The sequence below is a fragment of the Lithobates pipiens genome, unplaced genomic scaffold (assembly GCF_037356315.1).
Source record: "Lithobates pipiens isolate NorthernLeopardFrog02 unplaced genomic scaffold, aLitPip1_a1.2 Scaffold_19, whole genome shotgun sequence".
Lineage (NCBI taxonomy): Eukaryota > Metazoa > Chordata > Amphibia > Anura > Ranidae > Lithobates > Lithobates pipiens.
The window spans coordinates 500,744,759-500,764,971 of NW_027507764.1; the positions used below are offsets into that span (position 1 = coordinate 500,744,759).

General features: G+C 44.8%; 2 pseudogenes; both read left to right on the forward strand.

Annotated features, from left to right (window-relative positions):
• The first annotated feature begins 5,316 nt into the window (after positions 1-5,316).
• Positions 5,317-5,401, forward strand: LOC143999729 (U2 spliceosomal RNA; annotated as a pseudogene).
• A 1,109-nt stretch (positions 5,402-6,510) lies between these two features.
• On the forward strand, positions 6,511-6,615 carry LOC143999740 (U2 spliceosomal RNA; annotated as a pseudogene).
• Positions 6,616-20,213: the final 13,598 nt, after the last annotated feature.

The window sequence follows — 20,213 nt, forward strand, 5'->3', positions numbered from 1 at the left end:
GACTGACGATGGTCCTATTTTTTATCCGTCCATCGGGTAGGATTGGATGAAAACAGACAGGCGGTCCATTTCCATCCGATTTCCCCATAGAGGAGAGCGGGACTGTATCCGCTCTACACAGTGAGTGGACATGGATATGTCATCCGCCTGCTCAGTGGGGATCAGCGAAGTGATCTTCCCCCGCTGAGCAAGCAGAATCCACTACACAAAGGTATCCGTGTAAAAGGGGCTTTAAACAAACAAAAAAGGGGGGGGGAAGTGTTGAGGACAAATGGGAATGTCTAGGAGGAAAAAGGACAGACTTTGCATAATCCTCTCTTACAGTCCCCTGTAGACTGGAAGAGGGAGATGAGCCGAACACCCTCCGGTTCGGTTCGCACCAGAACATGCAAACAGACAAAAAATTTGTTCGAACACGTGAACACCGTCGGGACTCGAGCGTGAAAAATCAAAAAAGTGTTCATTTTAAAGGCTTACAGTGGTGTGAAAAAGTGTTTGCCCCCTTCCTCATTTCCTGTTCCTTTGCATGTTTGTCACACTTAAGTGTTTCGGAACATCAAACCAATTTAAACAATAGTCAAGGACAACACAAGTAAACACAAAATGCAATTTGTAAATGAAGGTGTTTATTATTAAAGGTGAAAAAAAATCCAAACCATCATGGCCCTGTGTGAAAAAGTGATTGCCCCCCCTTGTTAAAACATACTATAACTGTGGTTGTCCACACCTGAGTTCAATTTCTCTAGCCACACCCAGGCCTGATTATTGCCACACCTGTTCACAATCAAGGCATCACTTAAATAGGAGCTGCTTGACACAGTAAGGTCCACCAGAAGATCCTTAAAAGCTACACATCATGCCGAGACCCAAAGAAATTCAGGAACAATTGAGAAAGAAAGTAATTGAGATCTATCAGTCTGGAAAGGGTTATAAAGCCATTTCCAAAGCTTTGGGAATCCAGCGAACCACAGTGAGAGCCATTATCCACAAATGGCGAAGACATGGAACAGTGGTGAACCTTCCCAGGAGTGGCCGGCCGCCCAAAATTACCCCAAGAGCGCAGCGACGACTCATCCAAGAGGTCACAAAAGACCCCACAACAACGTCCAAGGAACTGCAGGCCTCACTTGCCTCAGTTAAGGTCAGCGTTCATGCCTCCACCATCAGGAAAAGACTGGGCAAAAATGGCTTGCATGGCAGAGTTCCAAGGAGAAAACCACTGCTGAGCAAAAAGAACATCAAAGCTCATCTCAATTTCTCCACAACACATCTTGATGATCCCCAAGACTTTTGGGACAACATTCTGTGGACCGATGAGACAAAAGTGGAACTCTTTGGAAGGTGTGTGTCCAAGTATATCTGGCGTAGAAGGAACACTGCATTTCATAAAAAGAACATTATACCAACAGTAAAATATGGTGGTGGTAGTGTGATGGTCTGGGGCTGTTTTGCTGCTTCAGGACCTGGAAGACTTGCCGTGATAAAAGGAACTATGAATTCTGCTGTCTACCAAGAGATCCTGAAGGAGAATGTCCGACCATCTGTTCGTGTACTCACGCTGAAACGAACTTGGGTTCTGCAGCAGGACAATGATCCTAAACACACCAGCAAGTCCACCACCGAATGGCTGAAGAAAAACAAAATGAAGACTTTGGAGTGGCCTAGCCAAAGTCCTGACCTGAATCCTATTGAGATGTTGTGGTATGACCTTAAAAAGGCCGTTCATGCTCGAAAACCCTCTAATGTAACTGAATTAGGACAATTCTGCAAAGATGAGTGGGCCAAAATTCCTCCAGGACGCTGTAAAAGCCTCATTGCACGTTATCGCAAACGCTTGGTTGCAGTTGTTGCTGCTAAGGGTGGCCCAACCAGTTATTAGGTTTAGGGGGCAATCACTTTTTCACACAGGGCCATGATGGTTTGGATTTTTTCTCACCTTTAATAATAAACACCTTCATTTACAAATTGCATTTTGTGTTTACTTGTGTTGTCCTTGACTATTGTTTAAATTGGTTTGATGTTCCGAAACACTTAAGTGTGACAAACATGCAAAGGAACAGGAAATGAGGAAGGGGGAAAACACTTTTTCACACCACTGTATGTGCAAGTTAGTGCCATAAAAAGTGTTTAGGGACCCGGGTACTGCCCCAGGGGACATGTATCAATGCAAGAAAAAGTTTTTAAAATGGCCGTTTTTTCAGGAGCAGTGATTTTAACTGCTTCAGCCCCTGAAGATTTGACTGCTCAATGACCAGGCCATTTTTTTGATTCGGCACTGTGATGCTTTAACTCAGTGGTCATCAACCCTGTCCTCAGGGCTCACTAACAGGCCAGGTTTTATTTATTACCTTGGGGAGATGCAGTCTAGAATACTGCAATCACTGAGCAGCAAATGATATCACCTGTGATGTATTTCAGTTATCTTGCAAACCTGGCCTGTTAGTGGGCCCCGAGGACAGGGTTGATGACCACTGCTTTAACTAACAATTGCGTGGTCGTGCAATGCTGTGCCCAAACAAAATTGATGTACTTTTTTCCCCACAAATAGAGCTTTCTTTTGGTGGTATTTGATCGCCTATGCAGTTTTTATTTTTTGCGCTATAAACAAAAGAAGAGCGACAATTTAGAAAAAAACACAATATCTTTTACTTTTTGCTATTTGCCACACTTTTTATTTAAAAAATTTTTTTTTTTCCCCTCAGTTTAGGCTGATATGTATTCTTCTACAAATGTTTTGGGAAAAAAAATCACAATAAGCATATATTGATTAAATTGCACAAAAGTTATAGCATCTACAAAATAGGGGATAGATTTATGGCATTTTTATTATTATTATTTTTTACTAGTGATGGCGGCGATCTGTGATTTTTATCGTTACTGCAGCATTATGGTGGACACATCACACACTTTTTTGACACATTTTTTAAACCAGTGACAATTATACAGCGATCAGTGCTATAAAAATGCACTGATTACTGTGTAAATGTCACCGGCAGTGAAGGGGTTAACAAGGGGTTAAGTGTGGGGGGATGGAACTGTCTAGGAGGAGAAAGAGATCGGTGTTCATACATAGTATGAACACATGATCTGTCTCCTCTCCCCTGAAAGAACCGGGATCTGTGTGTTTACACACACAGATCCCGGTTCTCACTCTGTCACAAGCAATTGCGGAAGCTCGGCGTTCACTGCATCCGCTGGCCACTCGCATTGGCTCCCAGCACACGCTAGTGGCCAAAGTGCCCAAAAGGCAAAGTGACATAAGGTAACGTCGTTTCGCCCAGCTGTGCCATTCTGCCACAGTAAAACTGCGGTGGCTGGTCGGCAAGTGGTTAATAATGCTTAAAGTGAAACAATAAAAATTAAATATTCCTTTAAATATTGTGCCTGGGTGTCCTCTTAGTCTGCCGGTAAAGTTGAGCATCTTTCCCATGTTTATAACAGTACCACAGCAAAATTACCGTGTTTATCGACGTATAACACGCACTTTTTTCCCCCTAAAATCAGGGGGAAATCAGGGGGTGTGTGTTATACAACGACCCCCCTCCTTTCCTAACCTCCTGTGCCGCTCTCCACGACTTCCTGGTATTTTCGGTCGTTGTCGGGTATATTCGGCCGTTCTCGGCTATTTTCGGCCGTTCTCACCTATTTTCGGCCGCATAAAATACCCAAAAGCCGCCAAGAACGGCCGAGAACAAGCACCGCCGTGATACACAGGACATCCACTCTGTATCTCTGTAACTTTTTAAAATGACACTGACAAGCTTGCCTACGACTAACAAGCCTGCAAACTACTGACAAAGCTGGAATCGACTGACAAGGCTGCAATGCAAGGCTGCAAATGACTGACAAGGCTGAAAATGACTGACAAGGCTGCAATGGAAGGCTGCAATGCAAGGCTGCAAATGACTGACAAGGCTGCAATGGAAGGCTGCAAATGACACTGACAAGGCTGCATTGATGGGCATTTAAATATAAGTTTTTTTTCCTTAAACTTCCCTGCTAAAAGTTTTTTTCTTTTAAATTCCCTCCTAAACTTGGGGTGCGTGTTATACGCCGGCGCGTGTTATACGCCGATAACTGCGGTACATTTCTTAAAGGAAAATATTTCATCTAAATTGCTTGCAGCTGTAATGTATTGCCGGATCCTGTCAATATACATAAAGAAATCATTGTAAAAACATCCAGTCCATACCAGGCCCTTCAGGTCTGGTATGGATTTTAAGGGGAACCCCATGGCAACATTTAAAAAATGGTGGCCTCATCCCCACAACCCTTGCCCGGTGGTTGTGGGGGTCTGTGGGGATCCCGCCCCCCCATGTGAATGGGTATCGATGAGAGGCGTCCCGCCAACTGCTGTCTTTCTGCGGTGACAGATGTTATATAGGCAAGGGGGGGCCACCCGGTAATGTAAACACTCTCTCGTCCTTTCCCTTGCCATTTATTTTATTTTGGCACGGGGTACACTGCCTGCACTGACTGACTATAGAGTCTACACTAAATGCAGAGTGTATATATATATATATATATATATATATATATATATATATATACACAGACACACACACACACACACACACACACACACACACTAGGCCAGGGGTAGGTAACCTGGGGCCCTCCAGCTGTTGCAGAATTACTAAGTATCATCTGGGAGTAATTGTAACTGCCAATCTTGAAATGCCTCATGGGAAATGTAGTTCCACAACAGCTGGAGGGCCCCAGGTTACCTACCCCTGTACTAGACTGTATATATTATAGTTGCCAACATTGTGAAAAAAAAATCCAGGACACTTTTTTGGCTGTAGGTAGAGTTGTGTTATAATAAGGGGGTGGGGCATTCATTTATAGGTGTGGCATAGGGAAAACCGTAAAAATGCGACATGCGAAAAATAGGTATGGTTTATGCGAATAGTGGGTGTGGCTTAAATGGGCGTGGCTCAAAGGGGTGTGGTTAGAGTCTGAGATGAATGCGGGATGGAGAGGGAAAGGGGGGGAGAGAGATGAAGGAACAGCAGCCCCAGATCCTTCACCACAATAGCAATATGTGTATTCCAGAGTTTAACAATCAGCAGATAAAGATACTCCAAACACCTGGTGTTAGCGCTTCAATCATCCCGGCACCATGATTGTCATGGTGTCAGGATGATTGAAGCGCATTATTTCTATTATTACAGTGTAATATACAATTAAATCATTCAACTCACCATAATGCGGAATCGGTGGGAGCCCTGAGCGTGTCAATTGCCTGCCACCAGATGCCATCAGGTGCCAGAGTCCCTCCTTACATCAGGTGCCCCATCAGCAGAGCCCCCCCCCATCGCTTCTCGGCCTTTTGGCTAAGATCAAGTGTAGTATCTGTTCTTATCAGTTACCAATAGGTGGCGCTTGCTTCCGTCCCTGTTCTACGGCGAGGTGGAGCAGGGGTGGCGGTTGCTATGCAAAGCCTGTTGGTGTAAAGGTGACCCGGAGCGGTTCGTAGCTGAAAGGGAAGCCTCCTGATGGGGGCGGAGAACCACTGGTCGGCGCCAGGGGAGGGGACCCTGGCCTTCTGGCCTGGATTGTGGCAGCTTTAGCTCCAGTCAGTTTTTCGGGAGGGAACGCTTAGCTCTCCTGTTCCAGCAGGGGGGCGGCCTGTACCTTTCGAATATAATTAGGTAGGAGTGACGGGAGTGAGGGTTTGACCTGATGGCAAAGGGTCTCACCAAGCTCCTTGATCTTCATGCCTTTCTGGCTGGGGTGGGGGCTGTCGTGGTCTGGGGTGGGAGGTCGGGGATGCTTCTGTTGAAAAGCCCATGGTGATGTGCCCCTGGAGTGGCAGTCCAGGGGTGCCTTATATTCACTGTGCTATGCACTTTGATGTTTGGCACCTAGGTCACGTCACCATTAACACGCTTTTTTACACCTTCCTCTAGGACCCGGCCTTTTGGCTAGGACCAGAGGAATTTTTGATTCCTGGCCGGAGGGCCGGTCATTGTATTGCACAATGGCCACTTTTCACTCTCCTCTCCACTATCCCTTTCCTCACTTTTTATTTATTTTATTTGTGTGTGTTTTGTCACGTTTGTCACTGCACGTGTGATTAGTAGGGTGTCGGTCCTCGGACCAATCCTGAAAGTCTTTGGGAGAGCGGGCATAGGCCTTTTGGCTTGGTCCAATCTCCACTGGGGGGGGCCTACCTTCAGGGTAGCCCCCATAGTACCAAGTACCTAGGAGGTTCTGTTTCGGCAGTCCTCCCAGGGAAAGGAGGTCTTCTGGTTTCGGCTGGAAGACCACTGTTGAGTCTGGTACCTCAGTCCCTGTCTGGAGCCTAACGCCCGGGGGATCAGGGTATGGTCCTTCCTTGTGGAGGACATCAGACACCCGTCTGCACTTTTTAGTGTTTCACTCTTTATGTGTGTGTACTTTTTTTATGCACTGGGTGGAAGTTTTTTGGGTGTGTTTTGCACGCCATGGGCTTTTTCAATCGAAAAAAAAAAAAAAATCAGCAGAGCCCCCCCCCCCCCCCCCCCCATCGCTTCTCGGCCTTTTGGCTAAGATCAAGTGTAGTATCTGTTCTTATCAGTTGCCAAAGGAGGCGCTGTTCCATCCGTATTCGAGAGGGTTTGGGCAGCGCTCTCCGATGGCGTAATTAGCATCCGGAAGGACGGTTTTTGTGGGGGCCACGTTGCGCCGCCCGACAGAAAACTGGGGGCTGATGCATGGTCGTGTCTGAGCCATCTGGAAGGATGCTCCTGGTGAGGATGGGTGCTGCCTGGTCTGATCCAGAGGGTTGGGTACCTGGCCTTCTGGTCCGGATTGGGGTAGTTCTAGCCCCGGACAGTTTTTTGGGAGGGAAAACCGGCTGCTCCCTACGCTGGGGGGGGGGGGGGAGCGGTTAGTACTTCCCGAATGTAATTAGGAAGGAGTGATGGGAGCGACGGTGGAGCCTGATGGTAAAGGGCTCTCGCTAAGCTCCCTGATCTTCATGCCTTCCTGTCTGGGGTGGGGGCTGCTGTGGTCCGGACCAGGGTCAGGGCGGTCTTGAAAGCCTATGGAGTATGTGCCCCTGGAGTGGCAGTCCAGGGGTGCCTAAGAATCACTGTGAGTGAGGGGCACTTTGATTTTGGGCACCAAGGTCACTGCACCATAACACGCTTTTTTAGCACCTGCCTCTTGGGCCGGGCCTTTTGGCTGGGACCAGGGGAATTTTTTTATTCCTGGCCGGAGGGCCTGGTCGTTGTTTCACACAACAACCACCTTTTCACTCTCCTCTCCACTATCCCTTCCCCACTTTTTATTTATTTTTCGTGTGTGTTTGTCCTGTCTTGTTTTGTCACTTTGCACGTTTGCTGTGATGAGTAGGGTCACAGGTTCTAGGGCCTGTCCTGAAAGTCTGGGGAGGGGGTGGACATGGCCTTCTGGCTTAGTTCGCCCTCTTCCTTAGGGTTGGGATCTTCCTTCGGGGGAGCCCCACCTAGTATTTGGGTGGGTCTGTTTCGGCAGACCTTCCAAAGAACGGGGTCTGACTGGTTTCGGCCAGGAAGACCAAGTTTTAAGTGTCCTTGTCCCTGTCAGGAGCCTAACGCCCCGGGGGATTCAGGACAAGGTCCTCTGATTTTAGAGGACTTGTGTACCCATCTGCACTTTTTTGTGTCACTCTTTGTGTGTGCACATTTTTTATGCACCGGGTGAAGTTTTTTGGAGTGTGTTTTGCACGCCACAGGCTTTCAAAAAAATAAATAAATCAGCAGAGCCCCCCCATGACATCCAGACTGGCCCCCTCCCTGTGACATCCAGACTGCCCCCCGTAAAAAAACAAGACTGGCCTCCCCTGTGACATGCAGACTGCCCCCCCCCCCCCGTGACATTCAAACTGGCCCCCCCCATACCTTCCAACATTTTGAGATGGGAATGAGGGACACTAACTAGCAAACGTATGTAGGCATAGGACATGTCTCCTACCACACCCCCTTAAAGGAGAATTAACCAAAAAAAAGGTTAATTAAATGCACAAGGGCTTGTTTTTACCACTACTATTCCTTTATATTGGCTTTTAAAATATAGAAATGCAGCAATTTACAATTTGGATGAAAGGTTTAGCACTGGGAAACACTTTTTGAAAGATAAAAATTAAATTTTTAATTATGTCTATATGGATCAGAGCAAAATGAGTGACAAATGAGGAGGAATGAGGGACGTAGGGACATTGCTTCGAATCAGGGACAGTTGGGAGCTATGCCCCCCGTGACATCCAGACTGCCCCCCCCCCGTGACATCCAGACTGGCCCCCCCCCGTGACATCCAGACTGGCCCCCTCCCTGTGACATCCAGACTGGCCCCCTCCCTGTGACATCCAGACTGGCCCCCTCCCTGTGACATCCAGACTGGCCCCCTCCCTGTGACATCCAGACTGGCCCCCTCCCTGTGACATCCAGACTGTCTTCCCCCTGTGACATCCAGACTGGCCCCTCATGTGAAATGCAGATTATACGGGCCGCAAAGTTGGTCAACTGAGCTGCGTGGTTACAATAGAGATTGAGCTGCTGCGCCGCCCATCCCCCGCCCCTTTCCATAACAGGTCACAGAGACTGGCAGCGGTGTGGAGTGGGCGGGGGGGTGCGTGAAGATGCGTTGTGCCTGGCTGTGCAGGGTGGGAAATCCCAGTTCTACTTGCGGATTCCTAGGGGGTGCACTATATATATATATATATATATATATATATATATATATATATATATATATATATATATACTGTATAAATGTATCTATATAGATACAGTATTTATTGGCGTATAACACGCACATTAATTTTAAGAGTTTCAGGAAAATAAATTTTTATATAAAGAACTTTTGAAGCAAAATAAGGGTCAGAGTCCCCGTCTGCAGCCTCACCATTGCCATTAATACAGCCTGATCAATGCCCATCTGCAGCCTCACAAGTGCCATCAATGCAGCCTCATTAGTCCACATCAATGCAGCAGCTTCACCATTGCCATCAATGCTGCAGCTTTACCATTGCCATCAGTGCAGCCTGATCGATGCCCATCTGCAGCCTAGAGGGGAGGGGGGTGTGGGGGGACGAATGCCAACAGATTGCATACAGTGAGAATCTCCTATGATAGACAGAACAGTGGTCCAATGGCAGCCCAGGAGACGGGACTTCCTATTACAGAGGCCACCAAGTAAACAGGAGATTCTCACTGTATGTAATCCGATGGCGCTCGTCCCGCCCCCCTCCCCATCCCCTCTGAGGCAGCTAAAATGTAAGTATTGGCGTATAACACGCACACGCTTTTTCACCCGATTTTCATGGTGAAAAAGTGAGTGTTATACGCCAATAAATACAGTATGTATATATATATATATTCCAAACAGGTGCGTTGAATAGCACATCAGATATAGATGAAGTGCAAAGCAATCAGACCACCCCACCTGTCATATATAGCAAAAATTCAAACAGGGATTGCTGCAAATTTTATAAAAGACCATAATAATATACAAAAGTTACATGTTATAGTCCAAAAAGCATCAGTTTCAGGCAAGGTACATAATGCCCTTCTTCCGGCTGTAACATAGCTCAAAAAACGAAAAACAGTATTTTTCCTCCTTTACTAAGCTCTGGAGCAACTGCACTTGCAAAGTGCACAGTCTATTTAGTACTGTAAATCAACCCCTATAAGTCAGACAATGCATTAAAAACAATGTACTTCCCTTGGGGATTAACAGTTCAGAGTGATATTAACCTCTTGCTGACTGCCCCGCATACATTTACTGCGGCGTAGCGGCTTCTGTGTGCAGGATCATATACAGGTACATGATTCTGCAGTTCCCAAGTCTGGGATGTGCACGTGTGCCGCCGGCACCCCTCTTCCCCTGTGATTGGACACAGAGGGAGCCGATCGTTCCAGGCACAGGAAGAATGGCGATCTGCCTATGTAAACAAGGCAGATCGCCATTCTGTGAGAATGCCCCCCCCCCCCAGTTAGAAAGAACACCCTAGGAACAAATGTAACCCTTTGATTGCACCTGATGTTTACCCCTTACCTGCCAGTGTCATTAGTACAGTGACAGTGCTTTTTTTTTTAGCACTCATTACTGTATTAGTGTCTCTGGTTCCAAAAAGCGTCAAAAGTGTCAGTTAGTGTCCGATTTATCTGCCGCAATATCGCAGTCACGTATAAATCGCTAATTGCCACCATTACTAGTAAAAAAAATATTTGATTTGTAGTCACTATAATTTTTTGCGCAAACCAATCAATATACGCATATTGGGATTTTTTTAACAAAAATATGTAGCAGAATACATATTGGCCTAAATTGTTGATAAATTAGATTTTTACATTTTTTTTTTATTGCATATGTTTTGTGGGGGGAAAAAAAGGACATCAATTTTATTTGAGTACAGTGTTGCACATCTGCGCAATTGTCAGTTAAAAAAAAACATTGCCGTATCGCAAAAAAACAGCCTGGTCATAAAGGGGGTGGGGGGGGGGGGGATTGTGTAAACTTTCCAGAGCTAAAATGATAAAAGGTTAAATAAAAAAAATAAATACATCTTATGCTTACCTGTTGTTTGCAATGGTTTTGCACAAGCAGCCCCGATCCTTCTTGGGTCTCCTGCTGGTGCTTCTGGCTCCTCCTCTTCTTCGAGTGCCCCCAAGCTGCTTGCTATGAGGACACTCGTGCATGCTCACTCCCAAGCCCAGCTCCGTGTGTACATAAGACACACAGCTGTTATTGACTGCAGTGGGAGCCCATGGTCATTCAGCCAATGAGGAGGTAGAGACGTGCACATGGCTGGATCGGGATGGGGCTCAGGTAAGTATTAGGTGGGGCTGTGGGGGGGGGGGGGGGTGCATACTGAAGGTTTTTTTTTTTACCTTAGTGCATAGAATGCATGAAGGTAAAAAACCTTCAACCTTTAGAATCACTTTTAATTAGACCTTAGACAGTTGTCACCCCTGCAACACACAAAAAAAATGCACTGAGCAAAACTAACTCAAATATTCGCTTGGTGAGAACACAATATACGTTCCCTTTTAAGAGTTTTTAAATAACATTGGTGGGAAAATTATCTAAATGACTTCAAGGTGAGCGATACAGAAAAACGCCATTGACAGTGCCGGACATTTCCACCCATATAACTGCTTCCTACATAAAGGGCAGACACTGCAGAACAGGTGATATCAACACGTATTATAAGCAGCAGAGTTATCTGATGGGAAGTCTCACCCTCATGTATCAGTGTTGATACTGAAACCAGAGATAGTGACCCCGGACTGATCCCGTCATTCTGATTAGCAGTTTTGCTGATTCTTCCTAGTTAGCAATGCAAATTCTCATAATGACATTAATGAGCCTAGAGATGGAGGACCACAAAAAAGCCACCAGGCTAGTGATGTGTAGTGTACATGCTGTATATACAGTATTTGCAAACATATGTTTTCAAGACAATATTGTGCATGTGTATATATTAGAGAGCCAGTATGGTGACCTGAATTTATGGGAGGAGCCCGGGGGGGGGGGGATATTTAACCATTTTAGCCCCGGAAGAATTGGCCCCTCAATGACCGGAGCACATTTTACAATTTGGCACTGCACTGCTTTAACTGGTAATTGCGCGGTCATGCAATGCTGTACCCAAACCAAATTTGCGTATCCCCCCCCCCCATGAATAGAGCTTTCTTTTGATTGCATCTGCGATTTTTATTTTTTGTGATATAAAAGGACCAAAAATGTAGAAAAAAATTTATATTTTCTACTTTTTGTTATAAAAACGTCTTTGGTAAAAAAATATCAATAAGCGTATATTTATTGGCTTGTGCAAAAGTTATAGTGTCTACAAACTAGGGTACATTTTCTGGAATTTGCGCAGATTTTAGTTTATGACTGCCTATGTCATTTCTTGAGGTGCTAAAATGGCAGAGCAGTACAACCCCCTCCCCCCAAATGACCCCAATTTGAAAAGTAGACACCCCATGTTGAGCCCATTGAATATTTTTTTTTTGTCACAAGTGATTGAAAAATTACAAAGAAAAAATACAAAATTACACAAAGTTGTCACTAAATAATATATTGCTCATACATACCATAGTTATATGTGGAATTACACTCCAAAATACATTCTGTTGCTTCTCCTGAGTACGGGGATACCACATGTGAGACTTTTTGGGAGCCCAGCCATGTACAGGACCCCAAAAACCAAGCACCGCCGGACTCAACATGCCTCTCAACAAATAACTTGGGGTGTCTACTTTCCAAAAAAGGGCGGTTGTTGAGTATTTTGCAGATCTCGCTTTTTGCCACAAAATTTTGAAAATCGAAAAAAGAAAAAATATATAAATTTTTCTTTTCTTTCTTAATTTTCAAAAACAAATGAGAGCTGCAAAATACCCCCCGTGCCTCTTTGCCTTGGAGTGTCTACTTTCCAAAATGGGGTCATGGGGGGGGGGGGGGGTTTGCTAGTTAGTCTTTTCAGGGCCTTTAGAAACCTGAAGGCGGTGATTCGTTTTTGGGGTCCTGTTTGAGGCTAGACTCCCAAAAAGTCTCACACATGAAGTATCCCCGTACTCAGGAGAAGCAGCAGAATGTATTTTGGGGTGTAATTCCACATATAACCATGCCATGTTTGAACAATATATCATTTATTGACAACTTTGTGTTAAAAAAATAATAATAACATCCCGAAACTTGTGGCAAAATATAAAATATTCCATGGACACAACATGCCTCTCAGAAAATAGCTTGAAGTGTCTACTTTCCAAAAAGAAGTAATTTGTGGGAGTTTTATGCTATCTTGACATTTCATGGCCTCCGAAACTGTGATAGGTAGTGAAGAAGTGAAATCACCATTTTACACCCTTAGAAAGCCTTAAGGCAGTGATTGGTTTTCGGGGTCCTGTACACTGCTAGGCTCCCAAAAAGTCCCACACATGAGGTATCCCTGTACTCAGGGGAAGCAGCAGAATGTATTTGGGGTGTAATTCCCCATGGCATGTTTGAGCAATATATCATTTAGTGACAACTTTCTGTCAAAATCTAAAATATTCCATGGACTCAACGTGCCTATTTGAACTGTCCTGGTATTTTATGCACAACATTAGAAGCTTATGTCACACATCACCCACTCTTTTAACCACTTTTCTGACATTTTTTGTTTCCATGAAAAAATATTTGTTTTTGTTATATAATGTTTGGGGTTCAAAGTAATTTTCTATTTTTTTTTTTTTAAGAAAAGGCCCTACAGATTAAAATGGTGGGTGTAATTATTTTTTTTTGACACAGTATTTGCGCAGTATTTTTCAAACCCAATTCTTTTGAAAAAAACAAAACACTTTTTTAAATTTTATTGCACTAAAACAAACTATATATTCCCCAAATGTTTGATGAAATAAAAAGGATTAGCTCATGCTGAGTACATGGATACCAAGCACTACATGCTTTAAAATTGCGCACAAACGTGCAGTGGTGACAAACAACATACATTTTTAAAAGCCTTTAAAATCCTTTACAGGTTACCACTTTAGATTTACGGAGGAGATCTACTGCTAAAATGACTGCCCTTCCCGGTGATACTTTACATGCATGGTGCAATTGCTGTTTACATACGACACCACATCGACTGTTGGGTTCACCTTTGCACGTGAGCACAGGGGAGGGGGGGCAGAGATGCTTTTTTCTTTTTCTTTTTTAAACTGTTCCTTTCATTTTATTTTTTTTTAATCATTTTTATTGTAATCTCAGGTAATGTAAATATCCCCTATGACAGCAATAGGTAGTGACAGGTACTCTTTTTTTGCAAAAATTGGGATCTATTAGACCCTAGTTCTCTCCTCTGCCCTTAAAGCATCTGACGACACCAAGATCGGTGTGATAAAATGCTTTCCCAATTTCGCAAAACCTAAATCATGAAATACTCACAGCATCCGGTTTCTTAGGCCATAGAGATGATTGGAGCCGTTATGTTATCCGATCAGCTCTATGGTAAGCTGCATTCTCGTGTTCCATGTTGGGACAGAAAAGTCAAAGAAAACCATGGAAGACGGTGGGAAGGGGGTCTAGAGGCTAATTAGCTGCTAGGATTGCTTTTACATGAAAGCCAACCGCTGGCTGAAAAGAATTATACCGAGATGATACCTAAACTTGCAGCCATCATTCTGATATAACCACTCAAAGTCCAGAAACATACCAGTACGTTGCTGGTCCTTGTTGAGCATACATTGTAATGTTCTTTTTTCTTATCGTACATGATGGGACACAGAGCCATATAGTAGTTACTATGTGGGTTATAGGCCACCTTTAGGTGATGGACACTGGCACACCCTAAGACAGGAAGTCCACTCCGTATATAACCCCTCCCACTACTGGGAGTACCTTTTTTCGCCAGTGTCATAGGTGTTGGTCACGAGTAAAGATGTGCTGTGCTGAGCTCCACTGGAGCAATCCTTGCTGGGGCTAGCTATGCAGCCGGATCCATTCAAAGTGTCTTTCAGGCCTAATTGAAATGGGACCTGGGCTTCGTGGCGGAAGAAACGAGGTTTAGCCCATAACGCTTCTCTTTCTAGAGAGCTGGACCCCGGGATCCCGTGTTTTTTGTTTTTTTTTCAGCCACAACGTTTTTTTATGGCGGAGTCCAGGAATGTGGATCCCCGATAAAAAGGGGCCCCTGTTCCTGAAGGTTTTAAAAAGAGCCCACCTGATAATATCTAGTGATACTTATCAGCGGAGCTGCATTAGCGGACAGCTTAAATTACCCCATATACTCCTAATCTGTCTTTGCTTTGCCCTTCTCTTACCTAATGTCACCAGGTACCCAGCCACCTAGTGGCAGAAGAGAGAAGTGCAGCAATTCCAGATTTAGGGTGAACTCAATTGATCCCTAACAATGAACCAAGGTAACTACACCTGGCAGGTAAATTTAGGAGCAACCCTACCTAAACATCAGGGTGCCACATCCTCCCTTTGCCTACAAAACTAGTTTTGGACTTTGCAGAAAAATAATTTGAGCTCTCAAACCTTATATTTATATATTATATATAATACGTTCTTCCAACAGGCATCGTGCTTCTTCAAAATGGCCTCCCCAATGAGGTTCTTGCCACAAGCACTCAGTTGCTGCTCATACCACTCATTACCCGTTTACAGGCATTCCTAGTGCACAGGTTTATCTCCGGATTCCACACTGGACTCATCACCCTACCCCACACCAGTGCAGGAACTTCCGCTCAGCCTCCACTGACAAGCGAGTTATTGACAATCTGTTGCATACTGAGCTGGACCGGGGATTCATTATTGGCCCCTTTGGTGAGTCGCCATTTGAGATATTGGGAGAGTTAGCCCTATTTTGGCTTGTCAAGGGCAAATTCTCAAATAAATTACGTTTGGTGTACGACTTGTCCGCTCCTTATTCCTCCCACATCCCCAGTTTTAACTCATTGATTCCTTCAAAAGAGTTCATTCCTCTCCCAACAAGCCCCTGGGAAACCCTTGTTGTTCGCAACCCATGCGGTCAAAGCCTTGCTGCGTGGCATCCAGAAACATCAGCCCGTAGCCAGTAGCAAACGCTTACCCATATCAAGTTCTACGTTCTGGGACATATCAGCCATCCTGTTACGGTCCCATTTGGGTTGCTGTCCAGCCTGGTCATCCAAGCAGCTATCTACCTGGTCTTCTGCGGTTTCCTACTGCCCCGTGAATTCACTTACAGTGGCCCCGGTTGCCAGGTGCTACGAAAGTGCCATCTTTACCCCCTTCAAGACCATTTTGTCCTACATCTGGCAATGTCCAAAACTCATTCGTTCGGCACTAGGGTCGACATCAAATTCTTCCAGACCCACAACGAATGGTGTCCAGTAGCAGTTTTGGACCAGTTGTTATCACGCCTGCCGAGCCAGTCTAGCTTCAGCTCATTGTTGCCTTTTCCTTCCAATCCACTAACAGCTAGCCAGTTCATCAGACATCCTCGCATCCTCCTGGCTAATCTAGGCCTCAACCCTAACCAGTTTTCCAGGCACTTCTCCCGGATCGGCCTTGGCCACCTCCCAGCACGGGTTAGCAGGCAATGTCATCAGACGATTAGGCAGAAGGAAATCCACCTGCTTGACACGGTATATTCTGAATCCCCAGGTTGAGATGTTGCAAGCCTTGCCCAATAAATGTAATGTATACCAATAAAACAGCTTTCTCTATCCTGGTATTTTTGCCCCTTTTTGGCAAACCGGCCAGCTGACAGGGCACACCTCAGGTCTATATTATGTTGTGAGTCTTGTGGCGTCTTCATGTGGTTTCACATCTATCTCGGTTGGAGGGCTCCGACCACAAATTATAAGTATAGTGGCCTAAATTTATGGGAGGAGCCCGAGGGGAGTATTTAAGCAGCCCACTCACCTGTGTTCCTTGTTGTTCCAGTGCACTATACCCTCCCTCCTATCCCCTTTACAGGACACTGCTGACATTACAACATAGGAGCACCCAGCAGCAGTCTTATGCCCGTACACACAAGCAGAATTTCCAGAGGAAAAATCTTGGATGTTTTTTTCTGACGGAATTCCCCTCAAGCTTGGCTGGCATACACACGGTCACACAAAAGTACTCTGAACTTTCGACTATCAAGAACACGATGACATACAACACTACGATGAGCCTAGAAAATGAAGTTCAATGCTTCTGAGCATGCGTTGAATTGTTTGCGAGCATGCGTAGGAATTTTGCACGTCAGAATTGCTACAGACGATTGGAATTTCCGATGGGAACTTTTTTCGACTGAAAAATAGAGAACCTCCTCTCAATCTTTTGCTGGCAGGAATTCCACCAGCAAAAGTCAGACGGAGCATACGCATGGTCGCAATTTCCGACCAAAAGCTCTCATCTGTCTCTTGCTGGCTGGATTTCCGATCGTGTGTACGGAGCATTAGGGTTTGTGGATGTCTACACGGGGGAGGTTTTTACAGATAAATACCACACATAAAATATGTTAAATGCACATTTAACCTTAAGGGAAGATTTTTGCTTAAATTAACACTCTGGGGACAGGTTCTTTTTAGGCAATACAGCCTGATCACCTTCCTACCCTTCCTACCCCCAACCTTTGACAGGACAGTAAAGGGGAAACAGCTGACTAATGAGCTCATCCCTTTGCTCTCTCCTCCTGTCAGTATGACCTTTGTTGTCATATTTGCATGCAGCACACATGATTGGCTCGTATTGCTGCCTCTCCCTCACCCAGTCAGAGCTTTACTCTACAGGGGGTTATAAAAGGCTGATTGCAAATTAAAGTTCAGATACTTACATTTGTTGATATTACAAATTCTTGAATACATAGTTGCATTAATTGGTAAGTCTATATCTGCCTACAGCTTATCTAAAACATGTTTAACTATTTAACATGTGATGGTCCATTTTTATAGATTTTGCTAAAAATGTCATAATGTATGTTATTATATAAACATTTTGTGGTCACTGCCCTAATTTCTTTATTTTTATTTTTTTGAGAATTTTACAGCAGACAATGCATTTCTTGTATGAAAGCTACATAATTATGCAGGTTCTCTTTAAGACATGTCAGATTATCTCATAAGCTTGCTAAAAAGGACTTCATTCTCTGCATCAAATATTTCATTAATATCATCAGGGCAGGCGTTTTTCAAGCTTTAATGAGACATTAATATTTTTCCCGAAATAGTCGCCTTTCATCACATATAGCCGCTCTGCTCCTATGCTAATTATAAGTCAGCGCTGTGAGCTGGAACTGTACTGCGTCTTCAGAAAAACCAATAGGATCATCAGTCCAGCTCTGCAGGCATCAGTCTACATACATTAAGGCACACATATTGTAGGCATGGTAGAGGACACTAGTAAAAAAAAAATTCACAAGGTGACACATGAATAATAACAGTATTTCTGGTGTTCATTTGGGGATGTTGGAGGATGGAAAAGTATCTCTGCTGCTCATACTTGAGGTGATTGTAGCCGTATGCTGCTTATAGAAACTGTCAGCTTCCAGATATCTGTGCGAGTGTATATCGTGTACGCTGATGAAGTCCTGCCCTATGGAACGATACGCATGTGAAAAGGGAACTACGTCACCCACAGCCATCTCCTATGCTGATTCCATGTGATTTCATGTAAGCCCTTGTACACACGGTCGGAAATTCCGAACACAAAATCCATCTGATTTTTTTCCGACGTACTTTGTCCAAAACTGGTGTTGCATACACGTGGTCAGACAAAGTTGTCGGAAAATCCGATCATTCGGAACGTGATGACATTCGTACGTTACGACGGGACTACGTTCAGGCTAGTAGCCAATAGCTTTGGTCTTGTAATTTGATCTGAGCATGCGTGGCACTTTGTCCGTTCGGAATTCTCTGAAAACGATCCGACAAAGTCTGATCGGATCATGTTGTCGGAAAATTTTATATCCGACGGAAAAAGTCTGATGGAGCCCACACACGGTCGCATTATCCGACAACATTGTCTGATCGAACATTTTCCGTCGGAATGTCCGACCGTGTGTACAAGGGCTAACAGAGTGCTTGTTGGCTGGCACTTAACAGAAGTGCCTTTTATATAAGTGTCCCCCATGGGCGTCCGCAGGTAGGGGCAAGGGGGGTCAAGTGCCCCCCCATGGAATCAGGGATCAGATCTTAAATTCAGCACAGTTGCATCACTATCGGGGTGCAGGCAGCCCACACCCGTGTGCCACCCGCCAGTGGGGGTGACACCATCAAGGTGTTGTCAAGCCCCCCTATCAGTGTAGTGTGACTTCGGGCTCTTTTCCCTGCTCAGTCCAGCAGAGAACTCGGCGGTGCTGTGACAGGAGAAAGGCAAGCTGCGGGCTATCAGAGGTTTCCCCTGGTCACCCCCCTTTCTCCTGTCAGGGAGAAGAGGTAACGGCTCTCACCAGGTTCGCCTATCAGCTATTTTGTCTACTGTGATTTCCATCTTTTGATTTTTGATGTGAATTTTTCTCAATAAAAGAAGGCTACTTTTCAAGAGTGTGGCTGTCCAGAATATGTTCCTGTTTATTGCTATTAGCAATTGCCAGCACCTAAGACTTCCGAACCAAGGGAAAGGTTCATTATCTGTTTGTTTTTCCTGGAGCGGTGATATCTCCCTTTTCAGGCCAATCAAAGGAGACGAGAGAATCATGGGACATATAGTCCCAAAGATTGGTTGCCCCATTTTCCACAGGGAGGAGGCTACAGCTCGATCAAAAGAGAGATTAAAAGACTGCAGCCTGGAAAAAAATCTGAGGGAGAGAGTGCTACAGGAGAATGAACAAGGAGTGTGCTGGGCAGAAGCCAGAGAGAGAGCCACGCTGCCCAGCACCACCAGAGAGAGCAACATTGCCCAGCACCACCAGAGAGAGCCATGCTGCCCAGCACCACCAGAGAGAGAAAGACTGAGCCACTGCCAGGGTACAGACATGCTACACTACTGACCAGAGTCGCCCCCGGGGAACCCAGAGTGAGCGATCTTCCAGCCGGATCACTGCTGTAGTTTGGCTGGGTCTTGTAAGAGGGCCTGTTGGCCATTATCCATTACTTATGCTAGGGATTGTACTATGTCTGCAGTCTCTGACCATGATAATGTGATAATGACATTGTCGAAAAATTATGCCCCCCCCGAAAAAAGTTCTGCGGACGCCCATGGTGTCACCCTTTATTTTATTAAATATATGCTATCCTTTACCTTTGAGCCTGTGTTCGGACCCGTGTGATCTGCATTCAGAAGAGGTGTATCGATATCCTCCAGGATTTTGCCCTTTAGGGAAAGCTTTTATGACCCTTTGTTGATTCAGGGGTCCCGGAGTGGAGGTAAGCAGCACAGAGTGTCTCATGGTGGAGGTCACACTTTTTGGCACATAATTTCTAATCTTCATGAATGCACATTGTCACTTTATTGGTAAATGGATTTACATATTCTCATGACTGCTTATGAACTTTTTAATACATTTTTCAATACATTTTTTTACTTGTTTGATGATGTCACTTTAGCGCTGCAATATATTATTTTACATTTATTATCTGGGATTTTTTTGTAAATTTTCCTGGAGTGTGCAGCAACTGTTTTGATCTTTTTTATATTATCTTTTTGTGCTAGTATATTTTACCTTTTAATATCCTTGAGACGGCACTCCATGTGGGAGAGGTTCCAGGTCAGTGGACAGAGAGAGTTGGGCCAACTGAGAGAGTCTGGGAGACCATAGCTGAGACAACTGGGAGTGAGAGTCC